Below are 6,481 nucleotides of genomic sequence, written 5' to 3'. Positions count from 1 at the left end.
ACACCCTGGAACATGTGCACCAATTCTGATCTCTGACCACATCTTCAGAATGACTTGTGTAAAGTGCACATCAACATCACCATCCTCATCCAAGAAGAAACGCTCAACTTCAACAGTCAGACCACATGACTCAATCTGGGGAACCGACTGTACCTGAAGAGTTCAAGGCAGGCACAGAAATAAATCCACCTCAAGTTGAAGGAAACTGGGTCAATAACAGAGAAGAAATCCCAGCAGGAGAAATTGAAATACACCCGGCCCAGCAAGCAGAAGATCCCATTGCTGAAGAAATGAGGTGGTACTGGGATGATGAGGAGGATGAGAGTGACAACGAAAGTGTCCCTGAGAGTGGTCCTGACAGTGACGCCAATCACACTGACACTGACGACAACGACAGTGATGATGATGGAGCTAAGAGTGGAAGAGAATGATGAAGAGGAGGATGGGAGACCCAGAAAACAATCCAAACACTGAATTTTGCTCCGGGACACTCAGTCTTGCACCCATCCTCCAAACGCACTGTCCCCCATCCTAACAAACTGACTCTCGGCTTTCCCCCCTCTGACGCACTGACTTAGTTTCCTGCCACCGGCGACCTGTTCACCCGACTGCCACGTACTACCTGTGGATATCAGTTCAGCCTGTGACCCACTATGATTGTGCATACAAGTGGAATACAACAAGTGTGTGTTTCATACCACTGGTACCTTGTTAGGTGGTGATGATCGTGCCCTTACTGGTCGCAGTTATGGAGGGAGTGGTCCTATTGGTTGGCTCCCACATTAGGAAGGCGGGGTTGGGGCCTTCCTATCATCATTAATATGGTTTGGTAAATGGCCTGTATTTGTATAGCGCTTTTCTAGTCCCTAAGGACCCCAAAACGCTTTACACAACCAGTCATCCACCCATTCACACACACATTCACACACTGGTGATGGCAAGCTACATTGTAGCCACAGCCACCCTGGGAGGGCCCATACCAAGTGTTATTGACCACACCCACAGCCTGTAAAATAGCAGAGAGACCATCTTGGATTCATCAGAGCCACTGCAAGAAAGTAGAGCTTGAAGCCCAGACCACCAGAGATTCACAGAAGTGTAAAGGGGTGTTTCACCAGGTGTCAGTGAGTCCAGTGGCGAGGGAGGAGTGCTGATTGAGCTCAGCTCGCACTCTCATTCTCTCCAGCCACTGACCAACTTTAGGCTCACTGATACATTTGGGTGTGGCCAACCTCAAGCAATAAGTCTTCTCAGGTGATGACTGGTGTCTTACTACTGGCAACGGCTCTATTCATCAGACTATCCGACCTGGAAGACGGCAGAATCCCATACACGAGCCGAGATAAGAGACATGACAACTCACATCTACCGGACATGACACAAGACCACATCCAACCTATCTCTAATGATCGGCTATGTACCACAGGCCTTCAAGCTAGCTGTAGTTAAACCTTTACTCAAAAAGCCATCTCTAGACCCAGAAGTCTTAGCTAATTATAGGCCAATCTCCAACCTTCCTTTCATATCAAAAATCCTTGAAAGAGTAGTTGTCAACCAGCTAACAGATCATCTGCAGAGGAATGGTTTATTTGAAGAGTTTCAGTCAGGTTTCAGAGCTCATCATAGCACAGAAACAGCTTTAGTGAAGGTTACAAATGATTTTCTTATGGCCTCTGACAGTGGACTCATCTCTGTGCTTGTCCTGCTAGACCTTAGTGCAGCATTCGATACTGTCGACCATAATATCCTATTAGAGCGATTAGAACATGCTCTAGGTATTACAGGTACTGCACTGCAGTGGTTTGTATCATATCTATCTAATAGACTCCAATTTGTTCATGTAAATGGAGAGTCCTCTTCACACACTGAGGTTAATTATGGAGTTCCACAGGGTTCAGTGCTAGGACCAATTCTGTTTACATTATACATGCTTCCCTTAGGCAGTATCATTAGAAGACATAGCATACATTTTCACTGCTATGCAGATGACACCCAGCTCTATCTGTCCATGAAGCCAGATAACACACCCCAATTAGTTAAACTGCAGGAATGTCTTAAAGACATAAAGACCTGGATGGCCGCTAACTTTCTGCTTCTTAATTCAGAAAAAACTGAGGTTATTGTACTGGGCCCTGAAAAGCCTAGAAATATGGTATCTAACCAGATTCTTACTCTGGATGGCATTACCTTGGCCTCCAGTAACGCTGTGAGGAACCTTGGAGTCATTTTTGACCAGGACATGTCCTTCAATGCACATATTAAACAAATATGTAAGACTGCGTTCTTCCATTTGCGCAACATCTCTAAAATTAGAAATATCCTGTCCCAGAGTGACGCTGAAAAACTAGTTCATGCATTTATTACTTCCAGGCTGGACTACTGTAATTCATTATTATCAATATGTCCACAAAACTCGCTGAAAAGCCTTCAGCTAATCCAAAATGCTCCCTGTCAAGAGTACTGACAGGGACTAGAAAGAGAGAGCATATTTCTCCTGTTTTGGCTTCCCTTCATTGGCTTCCTGTTAAATCCAGAATTTAATTCAAAATCCTGCTCCTCACATACAAGGTCTTAAATAATCAGGCCCCATCTTATCTTAATGACCTTGTAGTACCATATCACCCTATTAGAGCACTTCGCTCTCGCTCTGCAGGCCTACTTGTTGTTCATAGAGTATTTAAAGGTAGAATGGGAGGGAGAGCCTTCAGTTTTCAGGCCCCTCTTCTGTGGAACCAGCTTCCAGTTTGGATTCAGGAGACAGACACTATCTCTACTTTTAAGATTAGGCTTAAAACTTTCCTTTTTGCTAAAACATATAGTTAGGGCTGGACCAGGTGACCCTGAATCCTCCCTTAGTTATGCTGCAATAGACATAGGCTGCCGGGGGATTCCCATGATGCATTGAGTTTTTCCTTTCCAGTCACCTTTCTCACTCACTATGTGTTAACAGACCTCTCTGCATTGAATCATATCTGTTATTAACCTCTGTCTCTCTTCCACAGCATGTCTTTTATCCTGTCTTCCTTCTCTCACCCCAACCGGTCGCAGCAGATGGCCGCCCCTCCCTGAGCCTGGTTCTGCCGGAGGTTTCTTCCTGTTAAAGTTTTTCCTTCCCGCTGTTACCAAAGTGCTTGCTCATAGGGTGTCATATGATTGTTGGGTTTTTTTTTCTTTATGTATTATTGTTTGGTCTAGGTTGCAATATAAAGTGCTTTGAGACGATGCTGTTGTGATTTGCCATGGTATAAATAAAATTGAATTGAACTGAATTGTTAAAACAGAACTGAACAGAAATGAAGTTGATGACTGGAAATATTTTTTACAATACTGTGTGTTTGGACAATAATTTCTTCCTGTTAAAAGGGAGTTTTTCCTTCCCACTGTCGCCAAAGTGCTTGCTCATAGGGGGTCATATGATTGTTGGGTTTTTCTCTGTATCTATGAAGCGCCTTGAGGCGACTTATGTTGTGATTTGGCGCTATATGAATAAAATTGAATTGAATTGAATTGAATCCATCCTTGGATGAAAAATGCCTGATACAGATACGTATTTAACAGAACCACAGAGAAAGACTGTTACGTCTGCTCGCACATGCTGAGCACATCAGTACAACCAACCATATATGGGAAACACCCTGGAACATGTGCACCAATTCTGATCTCTGACCACATCTTCAGAATGACTTGTGTAAAGTGCACATCAACATCACCATCCTCATCCAAGAAGAAACGCTCAACTTCAACAGTCAGACCACATGACTCAATCTGGGGAACCGACTGTACCTGAAGAATTCAAACTCTGGACAATTGGACAAAAGGCCCTCAACTCACTCTTCCCATGGGCAGGAGTTGGAAAACATGCTCTCGGAATTGAGACACTGGACTATAGATTCAGCTTGTTCCTCAATGCATCCTGAAAGGTCAACGAGGGACAAAACCAAGAAATAGACGCTCTCAGAATTGCTGTAATGCAACATCGTGTAGCATGAACATTAACCTGAGAAAGGAGGATTGTGCGTCTTATTCAACACCACATGCTGCACTTACATGCCAGATAATGTACATTCTTCAAAAATGGCTTCAGATTCTAAAGAGACTGTTGATCGGCATTGGAGTTTCCCTGGTTTTATTTTGCTTTTCTATACTTGTGTTATTCCTTGTTTAAAAGCTGTAATTTCACAGATGATAAGTTTATCACTCACAGCATATGCAGATGTACCACAAACCGATGAAGATTATGAAGAGTTCTTTTTCTATTTGGTAGATGAAGATGAAGTGCAACTAATGATGTAGTAACTGAAAATGTGAAAGACAAGTAGTTACTTACTGATAATATGTACATTTCATTTTCTGATCTTCAGGAGGGAATGTTAGGAGAAAATTGTACATAGTGTGATCAGCTTCATGAAATGTGTTCTTTTATTGATCATTAAGCAAATGTCTACGTGACTTTTGTACGGTGGCCCTGAAGTGCAAATCACACCAACAAATTGCTAAACACAACAACAAAATCGAGAAACAAAAAAACAAATGGAGAATCACAAAAACAAAATTGAGAAGCACAAAAACAAAACTGAGAATCACAAAAACAAAATTGAGAAGCACAAAAACAAAACTGAGAATCACAAAAACAAAATTGAGAAGCACAAAAACAAAACTGATTTGCACTTCAGGGCCTCTCAATTTTGTTGTTGTGTTTAGCAATTTGTTGGTGTGATTTGCACTTCAGGGCCACCGTACTTTTGACATGAACTCTTGTGTGATAAACAACTAACAGCTTCCTCTTTCTGTAAGAACATGCAGACTTAGAAAAGGGGAACCTCAGCTCTGAGTTCTTAGAATAACTCTGTTATCTTTGTACACACACACACACACACACACACACACACACACACACACACACACACACACAGATACAAGCTTGTATAAATAAAGAACGCAGACGGTGATACAGCGCGAGTCCATGAGTGCCTCCTGCGAGGAAGAGCGCTCTATGACCGTCCTCGCGAGTAAAAGACAACTGCAGTGTTGCGCCAGAGGGAGTGTTCGCCCAGGGTGCCAAACAGGCTAGGACCGCCACTGGCTGGGGGACTCCCATGATTTTCCTTTTCAGTCACCGTTTTCACTCACTCTGTGTTAATAGACCTCTCTGCATTGAATCATACTTGTTATGAATCTCTGTATCTCTTCCACAGCATGTCTTTATCCTGTCTTCCTTCTCTCACCCCAAGTGGTTCTTGGTGTCCGGGGCCTTTAAGGCGTGCAGACCCTGAATTGGGATACAGGGAGTGCAGAATTATTAGGCAAGTTGTATTTTTGAGGAATAATTTTATTATTGAACAACAACCATGTTCCCAATGAACCCAAAAAACTCATTATTATCAAAGCTGAATCTTTTTGGAAGTAGTTTTTAGTTTGTTTTTAGTTTTAGCTATTTTAGGGGGATATCTGTGTGTGCAGGTGACTATTACTGTGCATAATTATTAGGCAACTTAACAAAAAACAAATATATACCCATTTCAATTATTTATTTTTACCAGTGAAACCAATATAACATCTCCACATTCACAAATATACATTTCTGACATTCAAAAACAAAACAAAAACAAATCAGCGACCAATATAGCCACCTTTCTTTGCAAGGACACTCAAAAGCCTGCCATCCATGGATTCTGTCAGTGTTTTGATCTGTTCACCATCAACATTGCGTGCAGCAGCAACCACAGCCTCCCAGACACTGTTCAGAGAGGTGTACCGTTTCCCCTCCTTGTAAATCTCACATTTGATGATGGACCACAGGTTCTCATTGGGGTTCAGATCAGGTGAACGAGGAGGCCATGTCATTAGTTTTTCTTCTTTGATACCCTTTCTTGCCAGCCACGCTGTGGAGTACTTGGACGCGTGTGATGGAGCATTGTCCTGCATGAAAATCATGTTTTTCTTGAAGGATGCAGCCTTCTTCCTGTACCACTGCTTGAAGAAGGTGTCTTCCAGAAACTGGCAGTAGGACTGGGAGTTGAGCTTGACTCCATCCTCAACCCGAAAAGGCCCCACAAGCTCATCTTTGATGATACCAGCCCAAACCAGTACTCCACCTCCACCTTGCTGGCGTCTGAGTCGGACTGGAGCTCTCTGCCCTTTACCAATCCAGCCACGGGCCCATCCATCTGGCCCATCAAACTCACTCTCATTTCATCAGTCCATAAAACCTTAGAAAAACCAGTCTTGAGATGTTTCTTGGCCCAGTCTTGACGTTTCAGCTTGTGTGTCTTGTTCAGTGGTGGTCGTCTTTCAGCCTTTCTTACCTTGGCCATGTCTCTGAGTATTGCACACCTTGTGCTTTTGGGCACACCAGTGATGTTGCAGCTCTGAAATATGGCCAAACTGGTGGCAAGTGGCATCTTGGCAGCTGCACGCTTGACTTTTCTCAGTTCATGGGCAGTTATTTTGCGCCTTGGTTTTTCCACACGCTTCTTGCGAC

Source organism: Rhamphochromis sp. 'chilingali', assembly GCF_963969265.1.
Source record: "Rhamphochromis sp. 'chilingali' genome assembly, chromosome: 2".
NCBI lineage: Eukaryota > Metazoa > Chordata > Actinopteri > Cichliformes > Cichlidae > Rhamphochromis > Rhamphochromis sp. 'chilingali'.
The sequence above is the reverse complement of the archived record's forward strand: the minus strand, read 5'-3'. Positions refer to the sequence as shown.